The following is a 17,913-nucleotide window of genomic DNA, read 5'->3' as shown; positions in this document are numbered from 1 at the left end:
AAGACCAGGAATAAGACCTGAGCACCGCAAGTGTAACACCAAAACAAAACAAAAATAGAATAAAATAAAAGGAGAAATATTGGTCAGTGAATTCAATAATACATTAAACTTTCATTTATCTCTTTTTCATAAATCTTAGCTACAGAGCAAAATTACCTTTGTGATTTTTTTTTTCGACTCATGTCTAGATTAACTAATATTGATGGATTCCAAGATCTACAGGAGAAAATGCTGTAACTTTGTGACTTCAGAGATTACTGAAGTCACAAAGTTATGAATATTGCAGTAAATATAGACTGGGGTTATTACTTTGTGGCAGTCTTTGTTGTTTTGGTTTGGAGGCCACTTCCTCAAAGTGTTCAGGGTTTACCCCTAATTTTATGCCCAGGGATCATTTCTGACAGGACTCATGAGACCATATGTGGTGCTAGAGATAGATCTAGGGTCAGCCTAGTACCTTAACCCCGGTAATATTTCTCCTGCCCCAGTCTGATATTTTGTTTATTTTGTTTGGGAGCCAAACCTGGCAGTGCTCAGGAATTACTTCTGGCTCTCCACTCAGGAATCACTTCTAGCACTCAGGAATCACTTCTAGCAGGCTCAGGGGAACTGTTGTGCCTGGGATCAAACCCAGGTCAGTCACGTGCAAGGCTAACTGCTGGGTTCGCTTGAACCCCAGCCTGATATGTTTTAAGCTAACTAGTTAAGCTAGTGTGGGTAACTCTTGGGGGCAATTAGAATTTTGTCTGCTGAGAGGGGAAAATGACCAAGAGCACCAGTAATCAAAATAGCTCACCTAGAAATTATCATTTAAGTCAAAACTATTTATGCCTTTGTTGTTCCTTCAGTGGGAGTCTTCTAGATTTCTAATCAGTTTGCAAGCACATTTTTCTTGTGTACACACTCTTATCTGCTTCAGAAGTTACCTTGTGCCATTATTTATTATTTCCTTGTTTAGGGCTGAGTGACTATGGCAACACACAGGTGGTGTCCATGGCAGCATATACACAGTAATACTAGTGGTTTTTTGCCACAATTCAAATCTTAAAAGTCCAACAGAATCCTGACAGAAAATGAAGTCAGTCACACAGTTTCATTCACTTTGACTTTAAACAGCTAATACTGTGACATTTATCTATTCAGACTGTTCACTTGTCCAGGCTTTCAACACATAAACACACACACACATATAAAGTATTTTTGAGGTATATATATGTTTGTGAAGGCCAGTGATTCAACCGTGGACCTAGCTCCACCAGTAACCCCTCAACTACTATTTATTGAACTTTCTACAACGTATCAGACAGTCTTCTCATCAATCAGTACATCTCAGTGGAAGAAAGCTGTTAATAACAGCACATGTAAATACCCTCCTCTCTCCCAGAGAAGTAATGAAATAATGAGCATAAATAAATTTATTTTAAAATATATAAATTTATTTAGAAAAAATATACATAAAGATGTGAGTTGCGGGAGAAACAGCATGATAGTGAAATGAGGCTGTAAGACTGTGTGTGCAATTTATAAAATTGCACACACAAGGAAGTGACACTTGAGTAGCACTTGAAGATGACGTTTGAATTCTTTAGTCCTGAGAAAAGAGGGAATGCAAGGCAGGGGCAAGAGCCAGGGCAGATACGAAGGCAGGATCGCATCTGGCATGTCCTAGGAAGAAAAAGAGAGCCACGGAGGGAGTGAGCAGGACTCATGCCATGAGTGAGAACTCATGCCATTCTCACTCAGAGGAAAGACAGGTGATAAAATTGGAGATTGCTGGGTACACAAGGGACAGAACTTTGAGGTCAGTGCAATCAGATGGGAGGGTGTGGGGAATTTTGAGCGGAGGAGTAATGGAGTTATATTTTAGGAGTTCACTTGTGTTAAGTTGTTAAGAAAAAACTCTATCCTGGTAAGTGGTGGACTCTTGACCTGGTGGGACAGTTATTTCAGCACAAGGTGCCTCCATCAGGACAGTAGCAGTTGGAACTGGTGGGAAGTGGTGAGATTCTTACCCTATGAAGTTAGATTCAAAGGCATTGCTTGGCGTGTCTGATGGGAAGGCTTGAGGGAATGAAAGGAATTAAGTATCATATTAAACCTCCACTCTGAAGATCACATCGTCGTAGGCGGCTGGGCATGTAGTAAAGTCAAGAAGGTATGAACATTCTAGTCTTGATAAGCACTGTAGAGAGTGGCAGAATGTGTGTTGAGGAAGTAAGAGACTCACTTATCTGTACTTTATTAAGAGATTTTTTATCAGACTGAAAAGAGAACCATTAATTTAATTTTAAATTTATAAAACTACCTCTGACATTTTTTTTTCAGTCAGTTCATTTTCAGTTCTCCCATTAATTACATTCAGTCTGTGTGTTGGCAGTTCAAAACATTTAGACTAACACTCTGTGCATTCTAACCACAGGTCTCTTCAGTGAATAATATGGGACAATGAAAGTCTAATGAGCTAGCTAGACTTTATTCAGAAATTTTTGGTTTAAATCCTATGCTTGTCATTTATAATGTATCTTTTGGCAAGATTTTAAAATTTTAGCCTAACTTTTCTCATCTATGAAATGAAAGGAATAATCTGTGCTTCACAGCAAAGTTCTGAGAGACCAGATTGATATCCTGAAAGCTAGTGTCTACTTGGAGTGAGGAGGTTATTGTTATTCTCTTGTCGTAGCATCTTTGGGGTCTGGAGATGACCAAACTACCCATTCTCATACCAACTGGAAACTAAGAAGAACTCTACTTTCAATTGCTAATGTTTTTTGGGGGAAAGGCATTTCCCACCAAAGTTTTCTGCTACTTGATTACCCCAGCTTGCCTGCAGCCTGACTTATTGACCTCTCTCTGGACCAGAATTACCAGTTAGTGCTATCTCAGAAAGCCTTTTCATGAGGCCTGCTTCTCACCCTTGACTCTCTGTATTTCATTTATTTTTTAGCCTTGAATGTAACTTTACTTAAACACTGTGATTTACAGACTTGTTCACAATACAGTTGTTTCACATATTCAGCAATCTAGCAATAGTCCCATCAACAATGTGCCCTTGCCTCTACCAATATCCCCTGTGTCCCACCTTCTCCCCCAGTCTGCTTGCTTAGCAGGCACTAAATAATTTGCTTCATATGATGTTATAACATCTATCTCGTAATGGCATTGCTAAAGTCGCAGCTGAGCTGTTAGGTGTGGTTGGGCCTTCGTGTTATTGTTTTCACTCATTGAGCTTCATGGGCTTCTACTCAACTTTGTAATCTAATCTTCTCTGCTCCTCCCGGGCTGTCAGCTCCGTGAGTTTAGAAGTGCTGCCTGGCCACCTATGTGGCAGCTTCAGAGGCTTTGGAGCTAAGAGTCTCGGCTGCAGGCGTCTTGGAGTCCCTCTGAGACCAGTCACAAAGCTGAGCTGTTTCTCTAGCAGTGACTGTGGGGCTCAGATGTGAGTGGGCAGAACGCCAGCCCTTTGGCAGGGCCAGGCCTTGGACTGCCCCCATCCCACTAGGCCCCAAAGATATTGGCCAGGTGATGGCTGGGCCCCCCTGAAATAACTCAGCTGCTGGTGTCTCTCTAAGAGCAGTCTCAAACTGAACCATTTCTCTGGCAGTGGCGGAAGCCAACTGTGGGTGGTAGAGTGCTGGGCCTTTGGCAGGGTAAGGACTTATCTTCCCCATCCTGCTAAGGATCCAGAGATCTAGGGCTGGTGGTGGCCAGAATCACCTAGAATAATTCAGCTCAGCACTCTTTCTTAGGTGCTATAATATTGATTATTAAAGCTAGTGAGTTTGGGCCTGAGAGATAGTACAGCATTAAGGCACTTACAACGTAAAACAATTAAACGGAATGAAAACTGGGAAAAGAGATTCTGCTCAGAGGTTTTTTCTTTGTAAATTATTCCATGCTCTACCCTGCCCCAAGCAGAGCCTTGACAGTTAAGGACCTCCAGAACCCAGCCACAGCCATGCTCAAGGCCACTCTCCACATGTTCAGATGAGCCCCATGCATGAAAGGACTGGCAGAGGAACCCAGGTGTGCGGGACCCGGGGCTGATATCTCCAAGCCTGCTCAGATTGGGACTGGGCCTTCTCCACCCAGACCCCCCATTTTCCAATAGCTTGGCAGCCACACCCACAAACTTCCCCCGGGCACCGTGTAATCCCACCAATGGCCAACATCCAGAGACTATAAGACCAAGCTCCCCAAAGAGAGCGACACAGAGTCTCTTGTCCCCCGCACCTGGCTGTCTTCACTGGGGCCCCTCGGAGGGGACGGGTTGCCTTTCCCTCCCTGCCCCAAGCAGAGCCTTGTCAGTTGAAGACCTCTGGAACCCAGCCACAGCCACTCTCCACACGTTTGGACAAGCCTCAAGCATAAAGGGACAGCAGAGGAACCCAGGTGTGCAGGACCCAGGGCTGAGATCTCTAAGCCTGCTCAGATTGGGACTGGGCCTTCTCCACCCAGATCCTCCATTTTCCAATAGGTTGGCAGCCACACCCACAAACTGCCCCTGGGCACCGTGTAATCCCACCAATGGCCAATATCCAGAGACTATAAACCAAGTTTCAGGAAGTGCGTGGCTGCCAAGCGACCATGCAACATCTAATAATTTTGTTCTCCCTCTTGGAGAAACTGACAAGCTACCAAGAGTCTATTGCCCCCACAGGAGAGCTTTGCAAGCTCCGCATGGCATATTCATATCTCAAATACAGTAAAAGATATATACATACCTCTCAGAGAGCCTAATATATATATACATATATATACATACATATATATACATATATATGTATATATACATACCTCTCAGAGAGCAAGCTACCGAGAGTATCCTGCCCGCATGGCAGAGCCTATCAAACTACCCGTGGTGTATTTGATATACCAAAAACAGTAATGATAGGTCTCATTCCCCTGAGCCTCAAAGAGCCTCCAATCATTGGGAAAGACGAGTAAGGAGAGGCTGCTAAAATCTCAGGGCTGAGAGAAATAGAGACATTAACGGTGCCCGCTCGAGTAAATCGACGAACAACGGGATGACAGTGATACAGTGATACCGTGAGTTTGGACCTGAGAGATAGTACAGCATTAAGGCACTTACTTTGAATGCCACGAAACCATGATTCGGTAAGCAAGGCCAGGGGTCACTGAGTACAGAGCCAGGGATAGCACCTGAGGACCACTGAGTGTGGTCTGGCCCCCAAAAGCAAACAGAAAAGATGTCAGAGAGATAGTTCAGGGGATAATTTGAGTTCAATCCCTAGCTCCACTAGGAGTGATCCTTGAACACAAAGCCAGGTGTAAACCCTGAGCACTGCTGGCCATGGCCAATAAAAGCAAAATAAATTAATTAATAAAACATCAGTTTGTTTATTGACTTTTTAAACTTATTTACTCTCTCACCACTGACTATACATTTCTAAGAGACTTGTCTAAACTGTTTATAGCTTATGATCCAGCAACACTACTTCTTGGAATATGCCTTGTGGGGGCCACACAGCAGAAACACCATCTGCACTTCTATATGCATTGCAGCACTATCCACAATAGCCAGAATCTGGAAACACCCTGAGTGCCCAAGTACAGATGACTGGATAAAGAAACTTTGACCCATTGACACAGCAAGATATTATGCAGCCACAAGAAAGAGCCAAAGTCATGAAATTTGCCTGTAAAGGGGTGGACATAGAGAATAACATGCTGAGTGAAATGAGTCAAAAGGAGGGAGACAGACATAAAATGATTTAACTCATCTATGGAATATTAAAAAAAACTTTTATATTTTTTAAGAGAGACAGAGGGAAAGAGAGAAGAAAAGTGCCTGTCATAGAAGCAGGCAGAGGCTGGTGGTGGGGTGGTGGGAAGAGGGAAACTGGGGCTATTAGTGGTGGGATGATGGGAAATGTACACTGGTGAAGGAATGGGTATTGGAATATTTGGATGACTGAAACCCAACTATTAACAACTTTGTAACTGTGTATCTCACAGTAGTTAAAAAAAGAAAACTGTTTGCAGCAACAGGCCCAGGAGATACAAGATTACTGGGCTTATTACTGAATATTCAAAATTCATCTTCAGAGAAAGACACAGAGAGAGAGCAAGAGAGAGAGAGAGAGAGAGAGAGAGAGAGAGAGAGAGAAGAGAGAGAAGTACCCGCATAGGGGCAGACTATGGGGAAACTGGTGACCATGGTTGTAGGAATTGTACACTGGTGAAGAGAAGACTGTTGGAACATTGTATGACAAACCCAATCATGAACAACTTTGTAACTGTGTTTCTCCTGGTGATTCAATAAAAAGAATGTTTTCAAAAACAATAAACTTTAAAAAATCAGAAAAACTGAAAGCAATCATCTTTTAAAGGGGATTAAAAATAAGGATTTCTGTTTTCTCAGGAACTGTGCTTTTTCACCACAGTTTTGGTATTTGAGCAGGAATCGGTACTAGATCATTTCGTCAACAACAAAAAAGCATCCTGGATGCTGATCCCCTCACAGGGGGCAATTGGAGGAGGCTGCTACCCCTCTCCGCACCCACCACAGGAGGCCAGAGGAAGGGAAGCCTCAGGGATTTCACAGAGATCCGTGGCCTGTCTCCTTCCCTCACACTCCCTTTGATGGACAGGCCCAGCTGGGACAGCTGAGAAGCATGTGAACAACTATGCAGAGAAGCCCGGCCTCTGAGAATACTCTCGGCCTTCCCTCGACTCTCTGCTTTCAAACAAACCCACTGCTGAGTCCAGCCAGATGGAGCTTTGACTTCTGATGATGGGCACCTCTTTGATCCTGAGCTCATTCTCAGGCTAGAGTCAAAACTCACTTCTGACACTCTTCCTGTGGCTTGGACAATTTCAAATGATAAGATGAACTATTAGGAGAAAAAGTGGAATTCTCTCTCTCTCTCTCTCTCTCTCTCTCTCTCTCTCTCTCTCTCTCTCTCTCTCTGTGTGTGTGTGTGTGTGTGTGTGTACTTGTGATTACCAAATGCTCATTTCTTGGTTCTATTCTCTTTCAAAAGATAACACATATGTCCCCCTAGAATTTTCTCTAATACTGGTAGAGAAATATGATACATAGAATTTACCTGTATTTTAGGACATCCCTGCCAGGGGTTATCATTTAAGCTCCTAGTTAGTAACATTGGCTACTAGAGTCAAGGTTGCCCAATTTCCCACATATGTCTTAGATTTCATGAAACTTTTAGGGTCATGATAAGCTCCGTTCTGTCATGTTTTCATAATGCCCTTGCCACTGTACACAAAGTTGACTGTAGGGGTAGAGATTTTGCCTCTAAAGACCCTGGACATGATGATGAAAAGTCTAAATTTGTAGATGGGTAGTTCACATTTCTTGACCTTCCTAAAAATAATTTTTGAGATTGCTTCTAATAGAGCAAATGAAATGGAAAAAGAGAGATAGTGCAGAGGGTAAGGCATTTGCCTTGTACTCAGCCAACCTGAGGTTTGATCTGTCCGGCACCCTGTATGGTCCCTGAGCCCTGCCAAAAAAGATCCCTGAGCACAGAGCCAGAAGTAATCATAAGTATGCCAAGAGTGGGACCCTGGCCAAAAAAAGTACACACAAACTATTTATAATTGAAAAAAAAAAGGGCCTGCCATAGTGGGGGTGGGGCCAGCATGGAGGTAGAGAGAAATAGGGACATCCGTGGATGGAAGTGGACACTGGTGAAGGGATTTGTGTTAGAACATTGGTGTTAGAAACTCAACTATGAGCAAATTTTTAATTCACAATGCTTCAATTAAAAATAATCATAAAGTATACCCTTTCTCCTGATACTTCAAAAAGTTTACTGCCAATTGTTAATATCTTAATTTTCATAATAATTGACTATGTTGCTTCAATATGCACCCATTTACCTATTTTATTGTGTGTATATGTTCAACTACTCTAGAACCATGGAATAGTTTCTTGGCAATCAGAATTGAACTATGCTTGAAAGAATCATTTTCATCTTCTGAAGGATATTGTTGGACTGGAAGGATAGTGCAGCAGGTAGGGCGTTTGCCTTGCACATGGCAGAACCGGGTTCGATTCCTCCATCCCTTTCGGAAAGCCCAGCAAGCTAACAAGAGTATCCTGCCTGCACAGCAGAGCCTGGCAAGCTATCCGTGGCATATTCAATATGCCAAAAACAGTAACAACAAGTCTCACAATGGAGACGTTACTGGTTACTGGAGCAAATCGATGAACAATGGGATGAGAGTGCTGCAGTGCTACAGAAGGATTCATGTTTACTTGTTTAATTCATGATCTAGGGGAGTGAGGTGTGTCTTAAAATGTATTAGGATTCTTGTGGCCAGAGCAGGTAGGGCACTTACCTTCACTGCAGCCTACCTGGTTTCAACCCCCGGAACCCCATAGAGACCCCCAAGCCCACCAGAAGTGATCCCTGAGCACAGAGCTAGGAGTAAGCTCTGAGTACCACAGGGTGTGGCACCTCCAACATATTACGATTCTTTTGCAGGGGAGAAGTGGGTGTTCCAAGCAATGTTCTACTCCCTGAAATACTCAGCCAACTAGGTCAGATATTCCTATTTTGATTGCAGAGGTGATGCCACCCCCCCACACACACACTCCCCCAAAATGAAGGATTGAACCTGAGACTTCCACCAGGAACTCCAGCCTTTTGAGCTATTTCCAGACCCCTTCCTCCACCTTCACCATTCTATTAGCTCTGCTTTGGGAAAAATCTCAATAAATCCTCACCTCTTAAAAGAATAATGCATATGTATTCTGGGGCTGGAGCAGTAGCACAGCAGACAAGGCAGTTGTCTTGCACGCGGCCGACCCTGGTTTGATTCCCAGCGTCCCATATGGTCCACCAAGCACTACCAGGAGTAATTCCTGAGTGCAGATCCAGGAGTAACCCCTGTGCATCGCCGAGTGTAACCCAAAAGAAAAAAAATAGAATAATGCATATGTATTCTGCTTTTTTTCCCAATTAAACACACCATAAGACAAGAGATCTCCTTTTCCTCATTTATTTTGTTATGTAGGCATTATGGTTTATGAAGACTGTTCATGTTTCAGGAATACAGTGTTGTTGCAGTGAACACCCACCAGAGTCTGAGCACCCTTACTCCACTAGCCCTACATCTTCTTTCTCATCTCCCACTCTTCACCCTGCACTTAGCAAACTCAGTTCTCTAGGTAGACTCTTGGGTCTGTTATCATTGGGATCATTGGGCACTGTTTATTCTCTATGTTTCTTTATATTCCATGTATGAGCGAGGTCCATTGTTACTTGCCCTTCATCTTTTGACTCATTACTCTCAGCATGATACCCTCTCTCCTTTTCTCATAGCTGCATAGTATTCCATTGTGTTTACATGCTACAACTTTTTTTTTTTGAGGCCCAATTTTTAATTAATTTATTTACTTATTGGTTTGGAGGGCCAAACCCAGTGGTTCTCAGGAGGGGCTCTGTGCTCAGGGATCACTCCTGGAAATGCTGCTGGGACCATATGGGATGACGAGGAGTGAACCCAAGTCAGCCACATGCAAGGCGAACACCCTACCCACTGTACTATCTCTCTAGCCCCCATACAAACTTCTCTACCCGCTCCTCTGTTCTTGGGCTCCTGGGTCCTTTCCAGTGCCTTGGCTATTGTGACTACTGCTGTAATGAACTTGGGAGTGGACATAGCTTTCCGAATTAATATTTTTGTGCTTTATGAGTATGTGCTTTAAGATTCCAGGCAGTGGAATTGCTGGGCTATATGGAGTCTCTTCGTAAATGTATGAGGTGCATCTGTAATGTTTTCCGTAGAGGCTGGACCAGACAATATTCCCACTACCAGAGTTCCAATCCTACCACACCTTCACCTCACTGGTCGTCTCCAATCTTTTCACCATATGCTATTCTCACTGCTGTGAGGCCATAGACATCTCAATGGCATCTTGATTTGCATTTTCCTGGTGGTAGGTGGTAGGTAGCATGTTTTTATCCACCCACGTTTTTGTCCATCGTACGTTTTCTTTGAGGAGCTATCTGTTCATCTCCCCTTCTCATTTTTTGATGGAGACATTTGTTGTTGCTAAATTTTGTAATCTTCCTCCCTGTTTTTTGATGGAATTGTTTATTTTGTTTATTGTGGTAAGTTTTGTGAGTGTTGATAAATCTTGACTGTAGCCTCTGTTACACGTGCTCAGCGAGTATTTTCTCCCTCTCAGTATAATGTCCTTTTAGTCTAGTCATCATTTCTTTAGCAGTGCAGAAACTTGCCATAAAAAAACAAAGGTGCTTGCTTTGCACCTGGTCGACCAGTGCTCAATTCCCACACCTCCTTTGGCTTTAGAGCCATACCAGGAGTGATCTCTGAGCACAGGGCCAGGAGTAAGACCTGAGTACCACGAAGTGTGGCCCAAAAAACAAACAAATCTTGTTGAACTTTAGTAACATTTATCTAAAAATACTTTCAATAATCAGTTGTAGAAAATGATGTTTTTATTGGGTATTATTTGATAAATAATAATAGATATTTTTTAGTTTTGATTTTTGGGTACCACAGCTGACTGTGCTCAGGGCTTACTTCTGGCTCTGTGCTCAGGAATCACTCTTGGATGGCAGTGTTCTGAGGGCTCTGGGGTCAAATCCAGGTTGACTGAATGCAAGGCAAACACCTTAGCTGCTGTACTACTATCTTTCTGACACTATATTATAAATAACACGTTCTTTACCAATCTCATTATTACTGATACTTATATTTTAGTGGTGTAATTTATTAGCAATACAATTCTTAAACATCATACACTAATGAAAGAATTATTAAATTGGGCATCACTATGATCCTTATTTAGAGAACAGTTTAGAGACTATCAAAGAAGCATGGAAGGAAAGCAAAACAAGAAACCCTAAAAGATAATTTAAATACTTGAATATGGCTTCCCTATTTATAAAAGGAAAAAAGTATTTCAAATTATGATCTTGACAGCTGGATGATTAGATGTATCTATTTAGCAAAACATTTTAAAAATCTGGAGTTCTATCACACTTATGTGAACATACAGAAGTTGGTGCAAATACCCATCACATCATCATTAGGTTCTTTACAGGTAGTAAAGAAATGACCATTCACGCCCCCAGATCCCGTGCCAGGCTGTTTCACTCAGGGCAACTCAGACAGGGGTGGGTGAGTTTTCTCCCCGCTCTAACGGAGCTAGACCTGCAAGCTGAAAACCCCTGGAACTCAATCACTGCCAAGCTCACAGCCGTTCTCCACGTGCTCAGACAGGCCTCACCCAAGAGTGAATCTATTCCTGGACCGTGCAGCCATGAACTGATATGCTAAGAGTAGCACACCACATTTTATGGGGTTTGAAGTAGAAGGCAACCAATCTTAGGGGGCAAATAATATGTGTGTGTATATATACATGCATACATATATATATATACACATATATAAGCACAAAAGGCTCAACCTTTAAAAACATTTTACTAATCTCTTATAAAAGGACTTAATAGCTCCTGAGTGAAATACATCAGTCTTCACATAGTTTCCTCTAAGAAAACTTTTTTGGGTTATTTTTAGGGAATTATTCACAACAAGCAATATAAATTACTTCGGTTCTGCTTTGGGAGCAGGTTTTGTGGTTTGGAAAGGAAACATTTGAAATATGGTTGGGGGAGATGTAATGGTGGTGGGATTGGTGTTTGAATATTAAGTGTAATCAATTGTGAACAACTTCATAAAAATAAAATAAAATTTAAAAAGAATTAATCATTCAATTTTCAATTTGTCCTATTGTTGTTTTTATGGGTATGAGAGGGGTAAATATGTGTGTATATGCAATGCCCAAAATCTGGAAACAACCCGAGTGCTCTAAAACAGATGACTGGTTAAAGAAAAACTTTGGTACATCTACACAATGGAATACTACGCAGCTGTTAGGAGAGATGAAGTCAGGAAATTTGTTTACAAATGGATAGACATGGAGAGTATCATGTTAAGTGAAATGAGACAGAAAGAGAGGGACAGACATAGACGGACTGCACTCATTTGTGGAGTATAGAATCCATCAGAAGAGGCTGACACTCAAGGACTGTAGATACAAGAGCCAGGAGTATTGCCCCATAGCTGGAAGACTGTTTCATGAGTGGAGGGGAGAAGGCAGATGGAACAGAGAAGGGATCACTAAGAAAATGATGGCTGGAGGAACCAGCTGGGATGGGAGATGCATGCCGAAAGTAGATAATAGAAAAAACATGATAACTTCTCAGTGTCTGTGTTACAAGCCATAATGCCCAAAAGTAGAGAGAGAGTATGGGGAATATTGTCTGCCATGTAGGCAGGGGGAGGGTGGGAAAAAGGGGGTATACCAAGGATATCGGTGGTGAGAAATGTGCACTGGTGGAGGGATGGGTGTTCGACCATTGTGAGATAGTAATCCAAACATGAAAGCTTGTAACTATTTCACAGTGATTCAATATAATAAAAAAAAAATTTTAATATGTGTATGTATGTATATGTATGTATACAAAGATTGAAATGAAATAAAGCAATGAGCTGAGGTAGTCAGGAAGAATTGCTCAAGGAGCTGTAACTTTGCAAGCCTGATGCCCAGGTTCTATCTCACTCACAGTCCTTAACCACCCCATCCAAATAATAAAAGAGAGGAAATGAGGTGCAATGAGCAAGATAAAGAATTTTTAGCCCCACCACTGCCGAGATGTGACCCCGGGGGTCTCACGCGTGTGCGGCTCCTCCGCAGCTGCACCCGCGTGAATCCAGACCCAGCTGAACCAACTTCAATATGGACTACTCCTAGCAGATTGTTTCCTGCCAGAGAACTAAGCTGCGACCCCATGCCCCCCCGCCCCGGGAGGGGAAAGGTATTTCTCTCTCTCGCCTGTCCCTTCCGGGGGATGAAGGGCGTGGAGACCGCCATATTATGACGACCACAGATGGGGTTTACAAGCTTGCAATGATCAAATATCCGGAAGAAATCTCCCTGGACTTAGTTGTTAAAGTACAGAAATACAAAACCGCGCGATCTCATTCCTCTTCACAACAGGTCTGACTCTAGTGGGGTGCTCCTAATAATAATGGTGAGGTTTGTGTTGAAATATTGAATGTACCAAAGTAAATAGAAAGTAAAGTGAAATTTATCAGTTACAAGGCGGGAGGGGGGGTGCGGGGGTGGACGGGATGGGAGTTGTAATGTGGTTTTTTTTTTTTTTGTCTTCGGTGGTGGAATATGGGCACTGGTGAAGAGATGGTTTTTTCAGCATTGTATGACTAAAACTTAAGCCTGAAAGCATTGTAATTTTCCACATGGTGATTCAATAAAATAAAATTAAAAAAAAAAGAATTTTCAGAGAAAAACACAAATCATGTTAATGGAATTAGAAAAAAATATTTTTATAATTTAATTAAATAAACCACAGTGGGTGAGAGTAAGACACCCCCCTACCACCAAGCACCAAATTAGATTAGCACTGCACTGCACTGTCATCCCGGTGTTGTTCATCAATTTGCTCAAGCAGGCACCAGTCTCCATTATGAGACTTGTTGTTACTGTTTTAGCATATCGAATATGCCACAGGTAACTTGCCAGGCTCTGCAGTGAGGGCAAGATACTCTCAATAGCTTGCCAGGCTCTCTGAGAGCGACAGTGGAATCGAACCAGGGTCGACCGCATACAAGGCAAATACCCTCCCCACTTTGCTAGCGCTCCAGCCTACCAAATTAGATAAGCTGAAAATATTTTTCTACCATTGTTTTGTAAATTATTTTTTTCTGAATGTTAAGTATATTTAAAACCCATTTTTAGCAGAGGCCCGAAAGATAGAAGTGTATAAAGCACTTGTCTTTCACATAGCCCACCTAGGTTACATCCCTGACATCAAATATGGTACCCCCAGCCCTGCTTGGAATGATCCCTGAGTACAAAACCCTGAACACAGACAGGTATGCCCCCCGACACCAATGAAAAAAAAAACAACCTTTAACAAATGAATTTTAAGTGTTCACTACTATAAAAATAATTCTGAAATTTTGCCTTTGAAATCAACGCAGAGATGTTTTATTGAAAACTCAATGCTGTATTTCATTATGAAATTTTACCTTTGGAGGGGAGGTGTGGACGGTACTGGATTTCAGAAAAGATTCCACAAATAACAGCCAAGTTTATCCAGAAAGAAAATTAAGACTCACGGGTCTAAAGTGGGTAGTGAAATCAAACATCCTGAAAAATCATCATGTGCTTCAAAGGAAATTAGACTGCTGAGTTGATGAAGGCAACGGTCATGATAACTGACAATGTCAGACCCAGGTCCTAGTGACCAATATTTACAAGGGACAGGAACAAGGGGTCCGGGAGGGGGTGAGGGGGATCCCCGCCACTCTGCTCCCTTTGTCCTGCAGTGCTGAGAGTAGGAACGACAGCCCTGCATCCTCAGTGCTCACTCTCCAGTCTCACTCGGAACTCTTGCTCATCCTTCTTTGTGGCCTCTCGTCTTCGTGTTTGGTGAAGGGAAGAGAAAAACAGATTTGCCTCTGGGTACTGCTAACTCAGAGTTCTGCCCTGGTGACTGCTGGGGCAGCTCAGAGCAGGGCAGACTGGCACATGAGCTCCCACCCTGAGACCAGGAGCTAGGCTCTTCCGGGTTGCCTGTGATCCTTGCTGCTTTTCCCAGAACGGCTCCGTGAAAACAGCCCTGGTGCTTAGGCTGTTTCGCTTAGCTTTATCTCAATTGGACTGGGTTTGGAAGAAACAAAGCAGTGGAGGAAGGGAGGGCTGAAGGGAGGGTGGAAGGGAGAGAGGAAGGGCGGAAGGGAGGAAGGAAAGAAGAAAGGAAGGAAGGAAGGAAGGAAGGAAGGAAGGAAGGAAGGAAGGAAGGAAGGAAGGAAGGAAGGAAGGAAGGAAGGAAGGGAGGGAGGGAGGGAGGGAGGAATTGGGAGGATGGAAGGAAGGAGAAACGAAGGACAGAAGGAGAAAGGAAGGAAGGAAGGAAGGAAGGAAGGAAGGAAGGAAGGAAGGAAGGAAGGAAGGAAGGAAGGAAGGAAGGAAGGAAGGAAGGGAGGGAGGGAGGGAGGGAGGAATTGGGAGGATGGAAGGAAGGAGAAATGAAGGACAGAAGGAGAAAGGAAGGAAGGAAGGAAGGAAGGAAGGAAGGAAGGAAGGAAGGAAGGAAGGAAGGAAGGAAGGAAGGAAGGAAGGAAGGAAGGAAGGGACGGAGGGAGGGAGGGAGGGAGGGAGGAATTGGGAGGATGGAAGTAAGGAGAAACGAAGGACAGAAGGAGAAACGAAGGAAGGAAGGAAGGAAGGAAGGAAGGAAGGAAGGAAGGAAGGAAGGAAGGAAGGAAGGAAGGAAGGAAGGAAGGAAGGGAGGGAGGGAGGGAGGGAGGGAGGAAGGAATTGGAAGGAGAAACGAAGGACAGAAGGAGTAACGAAGGAAGGAAGGAAGGAAGGAAGGAAGGAAGGAAGGAAGGAAGGAAGGAAGGAAGGAAGGAAGGAAGGAAGGAAGGAAGGAAGGAAGGAAGGAAGGAAGGAAGGAAGGGAGGGATTGGAGGGAGGGATGTAAAAAAGCATTCCCCTAGGAACGTCAGGAGTCCTGTCGTTGTCCTCACACACTGATGGAGACCACGACCCAGGTCTGCAGCCAGTGACCCAGGGTCCTGGAACGGCCACGGAGCGCCTTTGTTCTCCGACACGAGGGCTGGGGGGGGGGGCGATCCGCACCCGGCCCCTCCCGGGCCGCAGAGTACGCGGGCCGCTGGCTTCCCTCCTTCCCTCGGCAGGTGCGCTGCCCCTGGAAAAGCCGCTCTGCTGCCCAGTGCGCCGCGCACCCTCGCCCGACTGCGCGTCCTTGCGTTTTCCCGGGCTCCCTTCCAGTGCGCGCCTGTCTGGGGGTCCGGGGAGCCGTTTCCGCCTCTCACGATTCTCTGCAAGGCCCCGAGTCAGTGGCCTGGCTGTCTTGCCAGGGACACCAGTACTTTAGGTGGCACAGAGAAGATCGCAGGGACCCCCTCCCCCGTCATTGCCCCCTTATCTCGTCTCTGGGCAGGCCTTCGGGCAGTACTGGCGCAGCGCAAGGGCCCAGTCTTGGCGGAGTCCCCCGACCCCTCGCGCCAGGGGTCCCAGCAGGGTGCAGAGGGGATCTCTGCAGGGTGAGAGCAGGCGTCAGCAGGGAGTGCTGCCGGGGCTTAGGGGGGAGACTGAGTGTCGCGGGAGGCCAGGAAGCGCGCTCGGAGGTCGAGAACCGCGTGGGAGCCGGGATCAAGCCGCTGGCTTCGCCTCCCCCCCCCCCCCTCAACGCAGGGCCCAAGAGCGGTGAAGCACGCCGGGCCGCAGCCCCCCGTGGTTTGGGGGGCCGCCTGGAGCCCCCCGGCCCGAGTCCTGCGTCCCCCTGTGCATGGGCCCCGTGGCTGGCGGCCTCTCCCCCAGCTGGCAAGCTCTGCCCCTGGTGCGCCGTTTGTTTTGTGCAAGTTTGCGGTGGCCGGGGCACGGTGGCTGTCTGAGGTCTCGTCCACCCGTGGAGTCAGCAGCGGAAGCGGCGGGCGGGTGGAGGGCACCAACGTGCCCCCCAGTTTTTACCCCCGCAGTGGCAGACCCAGAACCACCCTGGGGACTCCGCTCGGTTCCGACGGCGGGATGCTCGCCGCCAGCGTCCGTCGGGGGGCGGGGGGGAGGGGGGCGGACTGGCTGCTGGCTCCCAGGAGGCCCGGCAGGACCCCGGGCGCGGCCGCCCAAGAACGTTAGCGAGCTGGTGAGGCCCTTAGGGCCGTCTCGGGGGGCGCTGCCGGCTGATGAGAGGTTAATTTTGTTGGCCAGGGCTCCGCCGGCTTCCTGAGACAAACGCACAGGAAAAGCGGTGCCCCCACGCGCTGCCAGTAGGCTCCCCACGGCGTTTTGCACCTGCAGCTTTGGGCGGCCCCAGCGGGGGGTCGCGCGGACCCCCCACCCTCGCTCCCGCACGCCGCGGCCCTGGCCAGCAGGGCGCGCCGGCTCAAGTGGCCCTTCCCCCGGGGCTCTTCTCTCGCACCCAGGTCCCTGGCTGTCCGCCGATCGGGGCCCCTGCCCGAAGCAGAAGGGTTATGGAGGATGTAAGGACGAGACCCGAGCCGGCTCCGTGGGGGTCGGGCCCTCGCGCGGACCGGGGCGGGGGGGTGGTGCCGGCAACTCCCCTCTCCGATGGGGCGCACGACCCCACTGCGCCGGCGGCAGGGCAAGCGCCCCGTGGGGCTCGGGGTTCCCGCCGCGCCCCAAGAGGCGAGTAGCCGGGGCGTCGCGACTGGGGGCGAGGAGAGGGGGCCGCGTTCTGCCTGGCCTCCGCCCGTCTTCCGCGGGGTCTGTCCATCCGAAGGGGAGGCTGTGCGGGCCCCCTTGAGTTCGCTGCCCGGCCTCATGTGACTGGTCACGAAGACGAAGCGGCGAGAAACGGGGGTGCGTTTGCGAACTGTACAAGATCTAACGAGGTTTTTATTTTTTTCCTGATTAAAACATAAAACTTTTAAAAAATAAATCCTCAATCTGTGTCTCTGCTCTAGCTCCCTTCCCAAGTTATTCTTGGGAGCGTCTTCAAAGCAACGCTGTCACGCGGTGGAAAGAGCTGGAGGGGTGGGTCGGCGAGAGTCGCTGCTCCCCGGCCCCTGGCCCCTCGGGATGTAGCCGAGGGTCCCGGTTCCCGAGACTGTCCTCTGGCCTGGCCTTGGAGCCAGGAACCGCCGGGCAGTTTGGTAGCAAACCTGAACACTTTCCTCTACCGGCCAAACACTTAGCGACGATTTCAAAAGCCAGTTGTTGGGCTCGCGGGTCTCAAACGCGCCAGTGCTGCGCGGAGGAGCAGTGAAGCTCGTGGGCACACCTCAACGCTCCCCGCCCTTCAGCAGCCGCCCCGACTACCCGCGGCACGGCTCGACGGCGCCCTCAGTCTGCCAGGAGACTAAGCGCTCCGCGCGCCG

Source organism: Sorex araneus, chromosome 1 (genome assembly GCF_027595985.1).
Source record: "Sorex araneus isolate mSorAra2 chromosome 1, mSorAra2.pri, whole genome shotgun sequence".
NCBI lineage: Eukaryota > Metazoa > Chordata > Mammalia > Eulipotyphla > Soricidae > Sorex > Sorex araneus.
Note: the sequence above shows the minus strand (reverse complement) of the source record.